Source organism: Mirounga angustirostris, unplaced genomic scaffold (genome assembly GCF_029215605.1).
Source record: "Mirounga angustirostris isolate CCGP_5_RB_7025 unplaced genomic scaffold, mMirAng1.0.hap1 SCAF_7, whole genome shotgun sequence".
Lineage (NCBI taxonomy): Eukaryota > Metazoa > Chordata > Mammalia > Carnivora > Phocidae > Mirounga > Mirounga angustirostris.
This window is the reverse complement of record NW_026991715.1, coordinates 150,540,094-150,561,689: the sequence shown is the minus strand read 5'-3', so window position 1 is coordinate 150,561,689 and position 21,596 is coordinate 150,540,094.

The window sequence follows — 21,596 nt, the reverse complement described above, 5'->3', positions numbered from 1 at the left end:
AATGATATGGTGACTTAGCCTGTTTATCCTTTCCCCCCCTGTGCACACAACCTACACCCTCCAGGTTAATAAGCTTTTGTCGAGTGCTTGGTGAAGTAATGCATTCCTATAAAATGGCTGAATATTGGGAGAAGTGTGTCATCATGTTCTAGAGGCTTAATTTTGAATTATCTTGCCAATTGGTATGGTTTCCAGTGGTCCATAGCTTACTTCTCATGGCATACTATTTATAGAGGGTAAGAAGTATTGTTAAAAGTCCTGGCTATAATAGCCATATTTCAAATAATCTATTGGATAATTTCATGTCCTTTTTTGGGTCACTTTCCTGACAGTCATAATTAGGTCATCATTTGGTAGTAATGTGGTTGACAAAGGACATTTTTGTGTGTGTGGCTTTCCCATGAATACTTTATCAGGAATATCTTTAATTTCAATTTTTGTAGGACTATTGCAAACCAGTTTCACTCCTCTGTGGGCACACCTGAGCTGCACTCGGTCCCACACCAGAAATTCAGAACTAAAACAGCTGATCACACGTCATCATCTAACCCGGACAAAGTACGGACTCATGTGTCAGTCCATCTAATAAATATCAGTAAAGCTTAAAGTATATACATCTTTCTGATTAAAATAAATGTAAATAGAAGTTCTAATAATTTCTTCTAGCATCCTAGTGGATTGTTTGGTTCCAGGGATATTCACATCTTACTTTGAAGCCTCTGATCTAAAGCTCTCCATATTAAACCCAAAGTTTTAGATTTTTAATCCTGACCGTTAAAAACCCTTAACCATGAGGTCTGTCTGGAAATTCTGGAATCAACAGAAATCAACAGGGAGATATTCTAATATTAGGTAAATCATGGGTGGCATACCACTTCAAAAAGATTGGGGCACTTTTCAAGTGTTATGTGAATTCTAAAGTCCCATCGAAGAAGTGACCTTTTTAATTATTGATCTGTCAGCCTTTCTTTCTTTACAAACTAGTCTGAAGAACCAGGTTTTACTTGTCCTTACGTTTTCTCACTAAAACATTCCTGAATCTGACTACAAATTATTATTACCAGGTTTAAGTTGTAAAGAAAAAGAGGAATGCTTCTAAATCTTTGATTTTTTAGTGAAATATTAGTAGAAGATAAAAGAACCAAGAGAAAAACTGCCTGATGAGCTGATATCTACAGTTAAGCATGCAAATAAAAGGAGAGCACCTAAGAGAAGAAAAATTCTCAGCAGGGTCAAATCCATAGGAGATTCTCATTATCTCTAGATCAAGCTGTCCTCCAGAGAGAGCCAGCTTAGACCAGCTTACTGTAGTTTATGTACTTTATAAACTGAGCAAGACAAATAGTGTGTTAAGGCTTTATGGACTTGTTATGACAGCTAATTTCATATCCCCTGACATAGTATCTGAGTGAACGTACAGATGTTCATTCATTTCCACTCCACTCTAGATACTGTAAATTGAGTACCTCTGGAAGTCCACTCATAATAGCTGACAAACATCCCCGCTACCCACAAGAATGAAAGTTGTAAGTCACTGGGCTTCGACGGGAAAGTTAGCAGAGAATTCAGGGGTCCATGCATCTTTTTAATGGCCTTATTGCAGAGTCTTGTGTGGGTTTACTATGACAGTCTACCAGGAGACTCAGAAGACACCTAATGAATTAGCTATAACTTTAATTTAAATGACATAATACCTGATAAATGGGAGTCTTCTGACATGCCTTTGAGTTTATCATCCTCTCCATGAAATCGTCATTGTGACCTAAGCCTTGTCTTCGTGTTGTCCTTTACCATGATTTGTTCCTGATTTTAAAGGCATGGAAACCTGTTACTGAACATGGTAGCAGGCAGTCCTTCCCAAAAGTGCACACTGGTGCTCAGCCCCAACTCTCTTCCTGGAGGCTGGAGCCAGCCCGTCATTCCAAGCCGGTCCCTTTCTGAGCAAAAAATGTCACTATTTGTTTGATTTTTATTCACAGGATAATACTTAAAGAATCTCATCTGGGACTTGAGGCAGATTAAAACATAAAAGCTCAAGACAAAATACAAGTTTTAAATCTGGTGGATTTATTAAAGGGAATGTGGAATTATCTCGTAGCCTCTACATCAAAAACTCACGTAGCTGTTTTAAGTGCCTATAGTTTCCCCAACATCATTACAGGATGCTTGAGTTGCTTGAGGAACATTTTTGAACATCCTTGAAAATAAAAGATTTTTAAGAAGGTTAAATATAAAATTGACCACATTATATACCTATAGTCTGGTGGACTTTTTCCTTTGAATGTAAAACTTCAAATCTTTATATACCATTAAAGATTAAAATCAATCAATCTTCTTCTGAATGTTCACCACCAGGTCTCTTGCAAGGCTTCCCCTCTTACTGGAATGAATGCTACCTCCAGAGAGATCCTGCGACAAAATTTTGGGTTTGAGTCAGTTGTTGTTTTAGGTTGCATATATAATGAATTGTGCTAAAGTTTGTTCAGTCAATGTTTAAAGTTTCTTGTTTTGTTACTAAACACTTAGGGTGAAGATGTGAAGGATAGAATGAATAGTTTTGTTTATTGTTTTTCCTCAAATAGTCTGTTTTGCATATTTTCATATTCAACATTTCTGTGAAAATTATAAATGGGAGGCTTCCAATCTCTCTGGAAAATTTTCTCACTAACTAGGAAGGAACAGAGTACGGAGAAAGGTCACACTGATGACCAAGAAACGCATGTTTTATGTCCTACCAGTAGGTCTTGTGGAACAATGGATAATGTGTCCAAGCACTGAATAAAAATGTTCTCCCATGAATTATTTCAGATATAATTCCACATTAGCTGTGTTATTTTGTTTCTGGAGCTGTTTCATATGGCATCAATGTGGAACTAGAAGTGACTTCAGAAAGCATTGTTGGTTGATAAACACACTTCAGACGCCTTTCGAGACCATCAGCTGTTCATCATTTTGTGTCTTGGGTTGGGAGGTCTGCCTCTTTTTGCTTGGGCTCTACCCAATGGGGAGGCTTGGAGGTGAGAGCAGTTTTTAGGTACAAGTTGTTGCTGTTGTTTAATGGCAAACGGCGGAGGACAGAACGCAATAGCAGAAGTAGAGATTGGATCGTGTGTCTAACATGCATCTTTGTAAGGCCAGGATGAGTAAAGTAAACCCCTAATCGTCAGGGCCTTGTCTTTACTGGAAATACAGGCAAGGATACATTACATAGACACTATCATGTCAGCTATGAACAAATAAAGCAAAGCAAAGTGACTTTTTTTTATAAGACAGCCAGTAGGGCTTATGAGCAAAAATGGAGAACAAAATAAAACATGATTTTTAAATGTGAGAAATCACCGGAATCACCAGAATTTAAAAGATAGTAGTTCAGTTTCAAGTGCAGGGGTTCTTTTACCCCCTAACTTTGTGTCAACAGACAAATAATGAAGTAATATTTTGTGTGTCTCACTTTCTCCATTTCTAGGATTAACTCTATTTGCCAGAGCGCCTTCCTTGTGGATGAGACCATGGCAACAGGATACACACCTCGGCTGATTTTCTTCCTTGCCATTCCGTTTCTTATCTTCCTGAGGGAATATTTTTACAGGGAAATTTGGCGGGGCGGATTATACATTTTTGGTGAGAGGGGCTGGAGATGTTGAAGTGGGATTTTTTTAATGGAGAAGAGCCACTGGACGACATGAGTTTGAGACGTGCTGACAGATGATGAGGTGATGACTATGGCAGGGTAGTGACATGGTGGTGATGGAGATGGTGGGGGTGGGGATGATGGGGGCGATGGTGGGGGTGATGGCAATGTTGGTGGTGGTGATGGTGGAGATGATGATGAAGGTGATGGTGGTGATGGAGGTGGTGATGATGGTGGAGGGGACGATGACAATAGTGATGATGATAGTGGTGGTAGTGATGAGTTTTGCAAAGTCAACATATAATGACACTGAAATACACCGATAGAAAATAGGATATTCTACAATATCAAAACGTGGGAGTAGCATTAGTCTTGGAGTTGAGGGCTGGAGCTCTAGCATACGTTCTCCTTTGCTTAGCCAACTGACTCTGGCATCCTCCTTATAGCTATCTGAGTATTTGATTTGCCCTATCTGAGCAAATAGATAGCATAGAGGCCATGCTTGCTCCTCTCATAGGTCAGTGGGAGATTCTGTGATTCATGCCAGCATTCTCTGCTAAGCCCAAATTCCATTCCAGATAACAAGATATATGCCACCAATAGATGTGAATTAGTCATAAAGATAAAAGCAAAGCCAAGGCTTTTCAGGGTGGTGGTAGGGGAGGGCAGTAAAATGTGAAGTAGAAAGTATCCTAAGTTCCAAGTCTTTTTACAGGTTCCCACAAAGTCCTTCAATGACAACCACATAAGCTAGTATCAACTTCTTTCATACACTTAGTGTCTGGGAGAAAGAATATACACAATATTTTTAGGGAATATTTACTTTAAAAAATGAAAATGCATATATTATTAAATCATATCTACATTTTTTGCTAAATTTAGAGGCACCCTTTGGAAATATTGACATTAATTTTATTTACAATTAATCCATAAATGATACCATTCAAACATTAAATAACTAGAACCTTTAATTATCACTAAGAGAATACCCATACTACATTTCTTGACCTTTATTATGTATACTCATATTTCTCTATTGTCATATTTAATAATAATCTTTGTGTTCTGTATTTATAATTTCTACTGTATTCTTCCCTATGTTCTATGTTTAAGTAAATTTACCTTTTTGCTTCAAATTTTCCACTTATTTATTGGCTGGTGGAAATTAGCTTTCTAATATGTCTTTGATTTAAAAGGATCCTTGCAAACTATACCCTGGTTCTCAAATGTTATACCATGCATTTGCCCTCCGTGTATTTGAGTAACCATTTAGCCACATGTATTACTCTTGAAACACGTTGTTTTTTCCTGAGGAATTACTTGGTACCATTACACTGTCCTCTTCAACAGAAAACCATGGTGAAGAAGCATGAAATCAGACTGACCTCCCCCTAGAGGTGACACAGGTAATTTGGTTCTTTTGATTATCTAGTCTACCATCTTCCCTAGGTACTTTCTTAGTTCTGAACAGTCAAGATCGTACCACTCTTCAATCCATGAGCACATACTTTATTTTAGGACAGTGATTCTAAATTGTACCTTGGAAGTTTCTTTTTGTTTCCCTTCTGAGTCTCTTCATCTAGAATATCAGTTAACACACATGATGAATTTTCTTTGTCTTTTCTGTGCATCATTTTCTCTCTAGCCTTTTAAAAATCTTCACTCCATTTTTTGTATGCTTTTCTCAAGGCCCGTTTCCGTGACTTAAGTCCATCAGCTTCCATCTTCCTCGAGATGTCTCCTAGGCATGCTTCCTTTTTTGGGGTTGTCTCACTTACTGCTTGCATTTTGTTCCTTTACCTCAAGTATTCAGTCTATACCTTCCTTCATCATTACTTTCTTGAGCTCTTGCATCATGGATTTGAAAATTTATTTGACAGAAACCAGATATTTTTAAGACCTTTTGTTTCTTGGGGAAATCATAAATAATATTTTTACATCTTTTGGCAAAAAAATAATTCTCTTCCACATCATTTGTTATTGTGTGTGTGCCTATTTTCCCTTTCTCTGTTCACAGTATTTAGAAAAACTATTTTCTTCTTTTCCTTGTTATTTATCTTGGAATGAAGTGACATCTTGATAGGCCAACTGTTGACAAGTTGAATGTCCACATAAGAGCAGGTCTGCAGATGCAAGAGAACATCCCCTATTCCATGTTATGTTCTGAGCATCACCCGATGGGCTCTCGGTGGGTTAGCCTCTTTCCTCTCTTCAAGTGGTGAAGATTAGCCACTGCATAGTTGCTGCCCACGCTAAGGCCCTGCTCTGCCCTGAGTTGTTCCAAAGAAGCAGACCCTGGATTTGCTCCTCAGAACAAGCCTCCTACTTTAGACACATGCTTGTGCACAGATGTGACTGAGGCCACCATCACAGGGCACCTCTTCAGGGCCCTTCTCATGCTCGACCAGTTTTAGTGCAATTGGCAGACCACGTGCCCTTACATTACGGGATTCCAGATATTTCCTTCCTTAGTAGAAGACTGAGTTCTCATGTTTGCTTTGTGCTTTCCCCATTACGCATCCAATGACTTCATGAAAAAAAAGCTGAAGTAGATATTTTTATTCTAATGTATTGTAATAGGAAATTCTAAAATTGCTTCTTAATGCTCTTTACTGTCTTTGTTTCTTTAACATCTTATCTCAAGATAGGTCATAGGCTCACAGGAAGTTTCAAAAATAGTACATGGATTCCATTGAACCCTTCACTCTTTCTCCACTAATGGTGGCATCTTATATAGATGTAATATAATATCAGAACCAGGAAATCGACATTGGTACGATATAGTTATCTAGACTGCAGACCAGCTTTTACATGCACTCGTGTGTGTTTGTGTTCACGTGGTTTTATGCAACTTGACTCCATGTGTAGCAACCACCACTGTCAGTCCCCAGAACTGTTTCATCACTTCAAAGCTACCCCTTGATGATTCCATCCTTGTTCCCTGGTAAAAATTAATGTGTTCCCAATCTGCAGAGTTTTGTCATCTCAACAAGGTTCTATAATCAGAACTATGCAGTATGTAATCTGTTGAGTTTGACTTTGTCACTCAGCATAACCCCCTGGATGTCCATACAGGTTGTTATGTGTATCAGTGGTTTGTGACTTTTTATTTCTGAGTGGAATCCCAGAATGCAGTTATACACGTTTTGTTGAACCATTCACTAATTGAAAGACACCTGGGTGTTTTCCAGTTTGGGGCTGTTATGAATAAAGCTGCTGTGAACACTCTTGAACAGATTTCTCTGTGAACGTTCATTTTCACTTCTCCAGGACAACCACCCAAGAGCATAAGAGCTATATTTAGATTTGAAAAAGTTCTCCAGGCTCTTTTCCAGCATGGCTCTACAGTTTTCCATTCCTGAGTAACCCATAGTCTCTGCATCCTCACCAGCACTGGACAATTTAGCCATTCAGGTTCGCAGGTGGTGGTGGCTCACTGGGGTTTGAATTTGCATTTCCTTAAGGGCTAATGATGTTGAGCATCTCTTCATGCACAGATTTGCCATCCATAGCTCCTCATTAGTGAAATGGCTGTTCATATCTATTGCCAAATTTCTAACTTGTTTATTATTACTGTTTTATAGTGCTGAGTCTTGCAATTTCTTAATATATTCTAAATACAAGTTCTTAGTCAGATGTGTGGTTTGCAAGCATTTTCTCCAAGCCTGTAACTTCTCACTTTACTCCCTCATCATTAGGGTCATTTGGATAGCAAAGTTTTGTTGTTTGTTGTTTTTTTTAAGTTTTGATGAAGTCCAATGCATCATGTATTTCTTTTTTTTTTTAATTTTATTTTATTATGTTATGTTAGTCACCATACAATGCATCATTAGTTTTTGATGTAGTGTTCCATGATTCATTGTTTTCGTATAACACCCAATGCTCCATGCAGTACGTGCCCTCCTTAATACCCATCACTGGCTAACCCATCTCCCCACCCGCCTCCCCTCTAAAACTCTCAGTTTGTTTCTCAGAGTCCATAGTTTCTCATGGTTCATCTCTCCCTCCGATTTCCCCCCTTTCATTTTTCCCTTCCATCTCCTAATGTCCTCCATGCTCATATTTCTTTTATGGATCATGCTCTTAGTTTCATGGCTAAGAATTCTTTACCTAATCTTGGGTCCCAAAGATTCTCTTCTATTTTCTTCTAAAAGTTGTACGGTTTTACACTTTCCATGTAAATCCATGATACATTTTGAATTATGTTGTATAGGGTGTGAAGTTTAAGTCAAAGTCCTTTTTTATTTTATTATTTCATTTCATCAATTTATTTTTAATCTACATCCAATTGCTTCAGTAACATCTGTTGAGGAGACTGTCCTTCCTCCATGCACTTGCTTTTTTCACCCCTGTAAAAATCAGCTGGGCATGGTTGCATGAGTTGTTCCTGGGTTTTCTATTCTGATGCATTGCTCTGTGCACCCTCCAGTCTTGATTACTATAGCTACAGAACAACACCTAACAATGGGGGGACTGGTTCTTCCCACCTCAGTTTTTTCAAAATTTTCATAGCTATTTTATATCTCTTGCTTTCTATATAAATTTTAGAATAAGCTTATTGATCTGTTAAAAAAAAATCCTTGCTTGGCTTGATAAGAATTGCATCGAACCCACAAGGAAATTTAGGGGAACTGACATCTGGAAGAAGCTGACTCTTCCAATTCATGAAAACTGTATGTCTTTGCATTTATTTAGGTTTTAGCTTTATTCATCAGTGTTTCTTAATTTCCAGCATCTAACACTTTACACATTTTTAGGTTCATTTCTAAGCATGTTATTTTGTTTATGTTTCATAATGTTCATTTTACAAAGGAAGAAAATAAGACCCAGATAAATGCTTTGACCCAAGTCACTCAAGCCAAAAGGAGTTGAAACCGATATCCAGTCTCTACTTTTTGGACACAAACATCTGCCACTCACTCTGCCTCAATACTGTCCATGATGGAAGCCTTCAAAATAACCAAAGCTCTCTCCACTTGGAGGGTATTCCAGGCACTGAGGCAATACAGTAGTGGAGGGGGGAGGCTACTTTGGGCTGGGGAGGGGGATAAAGGAATGTCACAGTCTTTGAGGGGGTTTTCCCTGGGTCATCCTCAAAAAGAGCCTCGGTCTTTTTTCCCCTAGTTTTTATAACGTCTTCCATCTCATCATCAGTTATGAACCACAGATTTTCTAGAAACACCCAGGTTATGCTGAGAGTTTCTGTCATTGACTAAAGAGGCTCCAGGCTTACAAAGAATAAAGGCAGCTTAGAGGACCCAGGGAATTAGCTTGTTGTCTAATTAAATCTTCTTTATGGATTCAGAGACACCCAAGCCAGAAAAGATCAACGATCTCCTGACCCTTGGGACGCTTTTACTCAGTTTGTGTAAACATTTGCATCTCCACTTCTGTCTGCGGTTTACCTGCTGAAAATTCATCTCCTGGAAGGGTTTGGGGTATCTCAAAATGAGATGCAGCACATTGCAGGATGTGGTGTGGCATATGGAGGAAGATGGGCTTCTCTGCCCCGTGTGGGGTCATCTGCCCTGCTAGCGTACAAACGAAGATGGCTTATCAGAGGGGCTGTCTACATCCTAACCATCAGAGAGAGATGGAAAATAGTGTGTGATATTAAGTATATCATTATGTTTCATTTTTATCTGGTTGTGGGTTTTATTTTAATTCTTTTTCCTATTTTGTCATTACTCCAGCTCGAATCTGTCCGTGTAGATATGAAGCCTTACCCACTCCGTACTAATTAGAGATGTCTAATGGGAAAACCACACAGTCTACCAGTGTCTGCCACAATAAACCTTTCTAATAATTGATATACTCCAGTGGGTCACATCTCATTACACTGGGTGACTTCATAAACTGATTTGACAAGTTCTATGACCACATGATTCATCAACTTCAAAAACAGGTTTGGGTGGTAGGCAGTTCGGCCATGTGAACCACCTGAATGAGGATAGGTAGAGTAATCAGCATGATTTCATAAATAGCTAAACACTTGCCATGAAGAAAGCATACCTGCAGCTTGTATTCTATCTGAGCATGTGAAACAAAGCTGTGGGTGTTACACACGGGCCGGGGGGGGGGGGGTGCGGAAAACACTTTAAACAAAACATGCTCCATATCCCATAGAATCTGGGGGTAAAAGCAAATCCTCCCTCCCTAGTTCTCAGCTCAAACTAAGTTTCAGGACTCTCACTGATAGAAGAATAAGAAGGCAAGAAACCTTCACACACATGCTGTGAAAACCAGGGTCCTCTGTGTCAAGGGACTCTATGCCCAGATTACTGCTTATGGAACAATTTTATATGGAGAACACAGCCATATTCATGTTAATACTTACACTGTGAAATTTGATTATTGATACTTGGAACCAGTATCTTGGATTTTGGTATTTTTCTCTTTTTGAAATTTAAATCAATATAGATAAATAATTATAATAATAATAGAGCAATTTTCTAGTTAGAATGTTTTTAAAATTAAATCTCTCTAATAAAAGAATGAATCAGGATTCTATATGATCGAAGGGTTAGATAAAACTACAAATTAAAATGATTGTCAATACTTACTAGTAATGACTTTGTAAGTGACACATTCCAAATATGATGTGTTCCTCCATGAGTGATAACCACCCACTGAAGGTCTGATGAGTAGACTTGAAAGATGGAAAATTTGAAATAGTAAGAGTTTAAATTATGTGATCTAAGAAATTTTTTCTATGAAAAATCCATTTTAGTCCTTCTGTATCTGGCTTAAAAACCCAATACAAAGAAGTACCAAAAGTCCGACACACTGGTTGGAGGAAGAAACAGGAGAAAATGCCCATATCCCAACCCAGGATTTTCAATCCATGGATACAGTTCAGGAAACCAATGAATTCTATCATATCCTGTTCAGCTAGAACATGGGTCTGTCACAACTAAGGTGAATTCAGGCTGATGTGACTCAAATGTGCACCCTGAGTATCCCAGCCCACATCCCCAGTTCACCATGGACTGCCAGGTTCTGGCTGATGCACCATGACCCATAGACCCGGTGCCGGTCACTGCATGAGGCGTTTCTGCTCCCAGCCTCCCTGTCCACCTCAGTGTTTTCTCTTGCCCCAGGAGGTATCAGAGTTCACCTGGACTGTCCCCACTCCTCACATTTCCAGCCAACATGGGGAGTCAAGCCACACCCAGCAGTTTCCTCTCATTGCTTAGAATTCTGCGACCACTTCAACCCTGCTCTGAAACATCCATTCATTGACCACACTTCCCGTCCCATCATCCTCGGAGCTTCTCTCTTCCATGACACCTGTTGTTGGACCTCACTGAAGCTGTGTCACCTCTCACATAAAAGTATATTTCCATGTCACTGCCCCTGTTTGTCCCTCCTCCAGGAAACAACACTGTTTCTTGTTTAATCACTCAGCTAAGAAGAAAGGCAACTATCTTGCCATGCTCCCTTCCCATTGTACCTATCCATTAAATACCAATTCTTGATTATTCAATGTTCTTATTTTCTTTGTGCCAACACCACGACTTCTAAAGGAATCACACAACTGTCAGATTGGCAACTCTAAAATTCTTGATCTCTAAATACAGCACTTCACACTGCCTGTTGACATTTGTATATTTCCCTAGACAGGTCCTATTCCCAAAGGTTAATTCAAAACTTTTCTTTTTTAAAGAAAACTCTACACCTGGCTACCTTCCCCCATCAGTCTAAGAGAGTCATGTCTTCTCACACAGAGAAAAGAAATGTTCAGAGCTTCAGAATGAAGATAGAAGTGTTAAGTATCTCTATCTACCTGAATGGTGAATGAAAATCGAATAGAATAAAATAAAATAAAATAAAATAAAATAAAATAAAAATAAAATAAATAAAATAAAATAAAATAAAATAAAATAGAAAGGTGCTAACCATAGACACAAGCAGAATGAAGAGTTATCCAAAGAGTTGGACCCAGAAAGTTTTATCCTATCTGTTTGGGACAACACAGATGGGTTTCAGGAACAACACTGATATGCCATACCACACTTCTGACTGGAAGCTAAAACTGGGTAAGGAAGAAGCGAACACACAAAAATGCCATATTTTTATTTTATTTTATTTTAAAGATTTATTTATTTATTTGAGAGACAGAGAACGTAAGTGAGACAGAGCATTCAGCAGGGGGGAGGAGGCAGAGCGAGAGGGAGAAGCAGACTCCCCACTAAGCGGGGACCCCAACATGGGTCTTGATCCCAGGGCCCTGAGACCATGACCCGAGCCAAAGACAGACCTTCAACCAACTGAGCCACCCAGGTGACCTACATATGCCATATTTGTAAAAAAGCCAATAGGAAGAATGATAGACAAAGAAGTGAACATGACCACTGGCTTTACCAATGGTGGTAAAAGAGAGAAAGATGCCAAGTGACCCCTTAAAAACTCACCTCCTCTTAAGTTGTAGGTCTATCTCCAGTTCAGCAAGTAGTTTGTGACATGGAGCAGTAAGTGGAGATCCCAGACCAGGGAAGGTAGCAAGTTCCTGAAAATCATTCTGAGTCACCACAACTGAGTTAAAACTTACACTGGCCCAGGTCAGGTCTGACTCTCTTTCCCTAGGAGAAAATATTCTTAGAAAATATCTGGATATTCTCTCATACAAAGTTATTTGTAAAAAGTGAAAATTGAGTAAGCATAACTAAAAAGAATTAGAAGGGAAACAGAAAACCATTTCTGGATAAAAAGTCACAGTAGAAACAGGAAAAGAAGAGGCACAGGGAATATTTATGACCCTGGCCAATGTCTGAGCAGAGACACACTGGGCAAACTTCCAAATATTTGGAAAAACAAAGAAAAAAGGAAACATTGAAAACCATGAGTGGAGTGAAAATTACATGCAAGTAGAGTCAAAGGAGTTTCAGCTTCCATTACGTAGATATGAAAATCAAGCTGTGGTGTCTATGCACTATGATTTACATTTCATACAAGGAATCACCAGAAGCTCTAAAAGGCATAAGAGAACAGTCACGAAGTGGCAGGAAGAGGAGCTGGAGGAATGTGTGATCTTCACAAATTATATAATTTTAGATTCCAGTTAAACTGGACCCTATTACAGAGAGAAAACAAGATGTTTTTTTACTTGTTTGTTTGTTTCTGAAACCAACATAATAGGGTACAAAAACTTGTCAGGGATACACATATGCACACAATAATAACAACCAACAAAGCAACCTCACTTCAAATATCAATGTAAAAATCCTAAATAAAATATAACAAAGAAAATTAAGCCAAACTTTAAATAATCTTGGAGCAGAAAAGAGTCTCTCCTCACTTCCTGCTGGGATTCTGGGAAGAAGCAGCCACAACGAGGCTCTGACATCCTCCTGGGTCAACTACAGTTGAGTTGTACCCATGTCTTTCCAACATGAACATCATGGAGCTGATTCCGAAGACTCCATCTTCTTCAGAGGTGGGCTGAGAAGGAAATGTCCGGAACAGAAATGCTGACGATGCTACAGAGATCAGCAGATGTATGTACAGACACCGCCGCGTGCCAGGCACCGCCGTACTTTACACGTAACCATTTCTCCACAGTAACCATGCTTTGAGATTGGTATATTTTCATGACCGTTTTCCAGACTTGGACTTTCTATTTGCTCAAGCATTGTGACAACCAGACCTTGTAATGACTCCTCTTGACCCAATGCTCTTTCAAGATGCATGTGATACGTATTTTTATCCTCTGCCTTCTCTAAATATTTTTTTGGCCACTTTCTTAAAATAGATAGTGATCGGTGCATCTTGCTTTCTTTTCCAGACCCCTTACTGGACATGGGCCAGCCCATGGAGGTTGTCCTCGGGTCAATATCTACTGCAATCATCCGAAGGCTGGAGGTGTGGTCTCAGCGTGTAACATGGCAGTCCGAGTCTTCTCCAACAACAGGGACCATGGGCAAAGGGCACAATGACTGGCTTGGCCATGCTTGCTTTGTTGAAAGATGAAGAAGGTAAGACCCCAGAGAGAGACACAACACATGTGAGTTCATGTCTACTTCACAGTCCTCCCTTAGCAGCTAAATACTGTGAAGTAGTTGACTAAACTAGATGTCCAGAACAGAGGACTGCGTCCCACCACTGTTTTTCGTCACCACTGAGCCACTGCCAACTTCCCTCCTTCTATCAGTGATACCGTTTCTTCTTTATAAGATCACACTGAGCATTTATTTTTTATTAAATCTGAAAGAGCAAACCCAGGCTTCTATCCAAACAATGCTAAAGAAACTGGGGAGTGCCATGGTAGCCACGATGGCAGACCCAAGATTTTAGAAGCTTTGCTCCCTAAAAGAGAGCTTCCATTGCCCCCTCATTGACTACAATTAAGAAATACACCATGATTTTTACTCAGTAGTTTGGAGAGAGAAATGAGTTTTAGGAATAGGAAGGTATCAGCCATTTTAAATAAAATTCAATTTATGAATGATTTACCAAGTTTAGAAGAATGATCTCTCCTGCACCATTTTAGCTACTTCTAGGAGGCAAGTAATTTAAATTCATGAATCTATTCAAAACAGTATTGGGTAAGTTTATCTTTTTTCTAGATAGCTGTCAACTGGTCAATTCATATTCAGCAGATGACCTAAATGAGAGGATAACTAGCAAAAAAAAAATACCCTTATCCAGTCCCAAGTAATGCTTCTAGATAGTAATAGCCTTGTCAGGAACACTGCAAATATGATACAAACTTCTAAACAGGCAGTCTCTGAGGTGATATATTCTCATTTTGAGTACTTTAGGAAACTGTGGCTAACTTTTGTATAAACAAACAAGAAGTATTTAAAGGAGTTGTTTTAACCATTTATTCTCAAATACTTAACTGAGAACACAGAGAGTCCATGCCATAGTGGCAACATGAAAACAAACATATGATCTCTTTTGACATTTTCTTATTAGCATTACAAATGCAATCATAAGTGAATTAAATCAACTACTTAGAATTAACGCCAATCCCTTAAAATGTCCATTCTCCTAATGGAGTAAACCTGCTTCAAAAAGTTCAGCCACAATCTACTATAAATGGGACATTCTGACTCGCTAAAAATTCAGGCAACTTCTGCTTAGAGAGAGTTGTCAAATATGGAATTATTTCCCAAAAAAAGGACCCAGGAGATAACTGACACATACCGAGCCTTTATTTTGTGTATGTGTTAATGGAGGCAAAGGTTCTTTATTTGTCTCTTGGAAGATACTGTAGATGCACCTAATAATACACACAGATAGAGTTCTAATTGATTTGAACTTGTTCTTGATTCAAGACTCATTGAAAAACAAAAAACAGAAACGCAGAAATCCATTTCAAAGTTAAGCCTGGAGTGCCCTCAGCTGGTCATACAAATTAAAACTCCTTATAACGCTATATACCTTGCTCCTCCTATACATGTTGAAATTGTTTTTCTGTTTCATATTATTTGGACCACACCAATTACTGATACCCCTCATTACTGCAATCATATGATCAAGAATAGATGTTTTTTATAGTCTCCTCTTAAAAGTGATTTCTTAGTGAATGAATAGCTTGTGTAATTTAAAATGTGTTCTCAAATGATAGGTAAATAGGCAGATGAAAAGACGATGATAGATGATACATGATAGATAGATGATAGATAGATAGATAGATGATAGATAGGTAATAGATGATAGATAAATAGATAGATGATAGATGAATGATAGATGATAGATAACAGATGATAGATCGACGATAGATAGATGACAGATATAATAGATGATAGATGAATAGATCGATTATAGATCAATGATAGATAGATAGATAGATAGATAGATAGATAGATAGATAGATAGATAGATGATAGACTGACAGAAATGCTGGAGTGATGCTTGTATACACCAAGGAACACCAGATATTACCAACAAAGCCCCCAGACACCAGGAGAGAGGCATAAAATATTCTTCTTAACGGCCTCTAAGTGAACCCACCTGCTTACACCTTGACCTCAAATTTCTAGGCTCCAGAATTACAAGAGGGGACACATTTCTGTTGTTCTAAGCCACCTAGTGGTACTTTCTAAGCACCTGTGTGGTACTTTCATAAGACAGAGGAACAGATATAAATGCAAAGTTAAAGAAGCAAACTTCCCAGAGCATCATGGTTGAGAAGCTAGGAAGCAAACTGCAGCAAGTACCACCTGCGGGTGCCTGGCATGGACTGGAGCCCCACGGTGGCTGCCCACTGGGGCACCCAGGTGCCCATGTATCATCACCACCTCTGGCCCAGGACAGACTGGTGCTCCAGAGCAGGGCTCACGGGGCGGAGGGGCAGAGACCGGATTCAGACTCAGGTCTTCCAGCTCCCGGACTCAAGCTCTGCCTCTTCCTCTGGCCCGAGCCGCCCGATAGCTCTGGGCTCTGCAGACACGCATGCACGCACAGACATGCACATGCAGACATGTGTGTGTAATAAAGGAGCAAACTCTTTTGTTTTGACTGCCTTCTTCAGTGAGAAAGATGTGGGGGAACCACCTGTCGTCTTGTGGGGAGTAGGTGGTAGGCAGTACTGACGTTGGCAAGGCTGGGTTCTGGCTCTCTGCAGAGATGACCCAGTCCTTCCCTGGCTCCATTCACTGAAGGGTGAGGAGTGTAGGCTTTCTGGAACCACGTGGACAAGTTAGTCCCACCATCCCCAGCTCTACCCGAGGCGGGACCCCGACACTTTCATGGACAGCTGCCTTGTGGGCTGCAGGGCGCCCAGCCTGACCTCCCCGGGGCTTCCTTCTGACCTGTGACACCACCCATAGCGGAGAGGCAATCCCTGTGCCTCCTTCTAGTTTGCAGGGTAAGAGGTCAGATCCTTAATCCACTCTGGGCAGAGTCAGAGGGCAGACACGTGGACCAAATTCAGCCATCCGCCAGGCTCCAGAGGCGGAGCCCCTGCCTGAGAACCGGAAGGGCAGCTGAGGGCACAGTGGCATCCTCCCTTTGGATCTCAGCTCAGGCCCCCCAGGAAGCTCCGTGCGCCCCGCAGCTTCCCAGCATGGCCAGACTCCCCCACTCAGCCACACTCTTCTCCTTGGAACTCCTGGGTCCATGCTGAGGCAGCATCTTGGACTGGGAGGGCTTTCACTCGGGCCCCTTCACCAACGCAGGCCAGCTGGTCCAAGGAAGAATCTCATGATGCCGCCATGCACAGGACTGGCGGTGGGACCACCCAGGACTCAGCCAGCCAATCTCTGTGCATGTGCTTTGGGGAACGTCGAGGTGCTGGACGCCTATGTGCTCGAGTGCGTATAAAGAACATGGATAAGCTGAACAGCGCACGCCAAAGAGCTGTGCATCAGGACCCCCACCTCAGGGTGACAAGGAGGGGGGCCCTGACTGTTAAACTAAATTACAGGAAACAGGGGTCCTATTTCTCTTCTTTCTCTCCTGCTATTGAAAAGGCAGTCAGATAAGGAACAAGAAAACCAGAACATTTCTAAATGAATCACAGCAGCCACGTGTTGCGTATCCACTCTATCCCAGACACGTGGCAACTGCCTTCCACTCAGGACCTCATTTAAAGCTGAAAATCTTAATGAACTTAGACATTTGTCCAAATAAAGGAATATGCTTTGTCCTTATGTATTATTAATTATGATATGCTATTATATTTAAAGCACACGTGAAGATATGATGTAATAAAAATGGGAAAAAGGAATTTCAGCAAAGTCTCTAACAAGTATGAGAGCCTCAATAAGTGAGCGGTTTTATTATGCTTAAGGCAACATGGGAGGGTCCTTCATGTCGCATCTGCTTCCTGTGCCACCAGGGGGCACTGCTGAGCCCAGGAGGTCTTCGTGGTCCTAATGCCTCTTGCCAGAGCCTCAGGCGGAAAGATTACCAGGCAAGGGATTTTGTTAGGACCTTAGATCTCTGAAGGTGTCAGGTAGGTGTTTCACGGAAGCCATTTCAACAAATTTTTTTAAAAACAAGATTTCTGGACAATTTTTACTTCGATGATGTTATTCTTGCTGCTTTGTTCAAAGTCACCCCTGAGAGTTACTCTCTTCCATTCCCTAGTTAACTACTTTTTATTGAGACAAAGTCTTACCATCTTCTTTAGCTGGAACATATAGGGTCTCATCCCTTCACATGGAGTTGGCTTCCCCGGGGTAGACTCTGGTTCTGGGCAAACAGCGCTGGATAGAGCTGAGATCCCTGCCCGCTGAGAGCCGTGGGGTCTGGGGTCCTGGAGAGGTGCTTCCCGGAGCCTGGTCAGGGACGCGACCCAGAAGGGGCGAGCCAGAGCAAAGCGGGAGAGCCCACCGAGCTTTCCTGTGACCGGGTCAGACTCTGGCCACCAATGTCGCCCCCGCGGGGAGCAGCAGAGTGCACTTGGGTTTGGGGAGCCGGCCGCCTTCCCCGACCCTGGGCGTTCACTGGCCTCCCTCTCTCCTGTCAGGATGTATCTTGTCAACCTATCGTCCTGCTCACTATCAAATTATCTGGAATTAGCATCACAATAAGGCTAGACTGCGGGAAACACTAGAATCCAGCAAGTGGGCATACATTGTCCTGGGCTTTGCCTTCAAGCTCTAAGACTGTACCCCCTAGTTTCTCTGCATCACAGGGGGCCCTGCACTCGGCCCTCAGGAAGGTTTTGTTACCTGGATGATCCCGCACCGGTAAGACCACCTGAGGACCGAGCAGGGGAATGAATGTGTAGGTCCCATCCCTGTGCTCCCGGCTGTCACCGGTCTCTACTGTGTTTCCACGGGGGTAAGGGGGGGTCAAGGAACAGAGGGGTCAGCCGTGTCTGAAAACAAAACTCAACCCAGCACGTTCTGAAGATCGAACTGCCTTTGTTAAATGATTCATGGGTCAGGCGAACATCCGTCGAGCATGTAGAGGGGAGCTCGGAAGGTTTTTACAGAAGGGGAGTGGGCAGGAAAGTTACAAACCCAGGAAAGGATTGCTCCAGGCAAGGCAGCTCCCCTTAGAGGGAAAGCCAGGGGTCCCCTCCTGCAGAAGGCCTCATCTTCTTTGGGGGATGGAGAGGGCCCAGGGGCAGACTCACTGGTGCTGATGGAAATACTCCCAACCCACCAGTTAAGACCACATTTCTGAGGGAGGTTGACATGGCAATTAGAATATGTGTAAGCCCTTTTGGGGATGTAGACTAAGTGACATCAATTAGGGCCTGTGGTTTTCTTCTTTCTCTAACAGCTGTAAGGCGGCAACAGCCGAGGACACGCTAGGGAAGGCAGAGCAGGGGAAGGCAGAAGGCAGGACGGCTGAGAGACCCACAGCCGGAGGGGCGAGGGCACCCACGGACCTCCCCAGCACCTGCCACAGCCCTGAGACCCCACCACGCGCCTGGTACCCCAGTCCTGCCCCATCGCTCCCAACTCGGGAGGATGGAGGCAAGTCTGAGCCCCTCCCATCCCAGTGTAGCGAATTTCTACGGTCGGTCAATCGTGTTGCTCTTCTTAGTCAGAGGCCTGCAGGGCAGTAAGAACAACCTACAGCCGTCCTCTAATGAGTGCAGATTCAGCTGGCTTGAGCCTGGGGGCTGGACCCGCCACCTGTTCAAGTCAGGTGACAGGGAGGCACTAACCTCCATGCAGGTGGGGACGTCCTGATTGGAGCCCAGGAATTAGAACCAGCGGGTTTTGAGGGTCATCTCAACTTCCTGAGAGCAGGTACACCCATGTGTAACCCGGGATCCCCAGCTGCGGGGGACACACCCGCTGGGCTTTGGGACAGAACCCTGCGATCATGGCTGGGTCATTCCTTCTCTCCTTGCCCGGGACTGGGCTTCCCTGCGTTCAAGCCCCTGGGGGTCTACACGCATGGGGAGGCTCCCGCCTTGTCCTCCTCCGACGTGGGATGAGGCGCCAGAGCCTAATCCTACCCCCGACTTCCCACAAGGAAACTCGTATGTGAAGTGCGACTCTTTCTTCCTGTGGTGTTGGCTCCCATTTACCATTTTATTTAGGATTTTTACTTCAGTCTTCCTAAGAGTAGGAAGTCTGTGGTTTTCATGTATGTGCATGCATACCTGCATGTGTGTGTCTGCCCACTTTGTGTCCTTATCGGGTGTGGATTTCAGCGTTAATACTTGCTTGATAAAAATAATAGGAAGTTTCCTTTGTTTCTTGTGCTCTGAAACAAGGTTTGATCGTGGAGCCCTCTTCTCGTCTCTAAGGTGTGGATACACCCCTCCCTGAGATGACCTGGTTCTCGTAGCTTCCTGGGATCATTTCATGTAGACTTTCTTTACCTCCTCTGTGGAAATCAACCACTGTAAGCTTTCTATCACTACTGACATCAAATGAGGTAAACTCTATTTTCCTAAGAAATTGCCCATTTAACCTAGCCTTTCAGTGGGGTTGCCTAATAGTATGAAAGCCATATCTTATGATTTTTAATTGGCTCCACATCATTCTCCCTCCGTCCTTTCTTATTTTGAATATTTGGGGATCCTCCTAATTTTTCTACCTCGTTATTTCTTTCAAAGAATCATGCATTTTATTTATTAATTTTATCCACTCCTTTCTTTACTATTTGACTCATCTCTACATCATTAATTTCTGATTTTATCTTTGCAATTTTCTCCCTGTGCTTTCTTTCGTGTTACCTTGTTGTGATTTTTCTAGTTTTCTGATTTGGAGATTTAATTCAGTTACTTCATTCTTTCATTTCTTATTAATATAGGTGCATAGTCCATGAATTTCTCTCTGTCTCTGTTTTAAAAGTATTCCATAGAGTATGAAATGCATGTTTTTCTATTATGTTTCAGGGAGTCTGAAATATCTGTGTATTGTACCTTTAGAACAAAAATTATTTAATTAAAATTCTTTTCCTTTCCAGGGGAAATAACTTTTCTTCGGGAGGGGTGGTGATTTTTACCCATAAGTTTATACCATTATGATCAGCAAGTATTGCCCATAACATTTATAACTTATGGAATATATGATTTCCATATCCACTGACGCATGATAATGTTTTGTAAATCCTATATTTTCACTTGAGAAAATATTCTATATTCTATATTATGAATGTGTACTCTTTGATATTTGTCTAAAACAGTTTCTTTTTTCTTATCACTTACATCATTAAAATTAGTCTGTGACTTTCCTGGTACCTTTTTTTTTTTTTTTTTTGCTTTATTGACATGATTCAGGTCCTTCTAAATGTATGACTGTAGGAACACTCTGTAGGGGAGTAATTTTATTAGTTGTCGACTCTTGTATAACGAATTACCTCAAATCTGAGCAGTTAAAACAACAATGTGATGTAGCCGGGCCCCGTGACTCTGGCCTCTCCCAGGCTACGGTCACTCGGTCACTTCAAGGCCCAGCTCGGGGTCATCCAAGCCCTCTGTGACTGTGGGCTCTCGCACGCCCTGGTCACTCAGGCTGTCCAATTGTGCAAGACGCCCACAACCAGCCCCCTCAACCCCCTGGATCGAAGCGTGACATTAAGCCGCAGTTGCAGGGATTTGGTTTAGCACCGAGGCATGCTTTATTTCTGGTTCCCTCGACTTCCAGCCAGACCTGTCCTGGGGAGCACCTGGGAGGTGAGCACAGCCCTGACCTGCCAAACCCCTTGCGTGGACACACACTCACACACACACACACATTCAGGAACATACACACGCGCTCAGGAACACTCACACACGTGACTGGTGTTGCCCAGGCCAGAAGGAGCAAGGCTTTCTCATGGTTTCCTACCTCCCAGCTTCTCGTCGTGTTTCTAGTCACCATTTTACCAAAAGTCTGGAGTCTCAATGTCACACCTGACATAACCTTTGAAGCTTCTACCCACAGCAGATCCAGCCTCCTACTGGCCTCGACCATGGGCAGGTGGGCTGTGCTGCACGTGGTCACGTGTCTCAGAATGACACCTACCACCTGCCAAGTCCCACAGCTCACCATCGCTAGAGCTCTCTGAGTCGGCCGGCCTTGCTCATCTCCCAAAAAGATAACCCGAAAGAGTCTGAGCA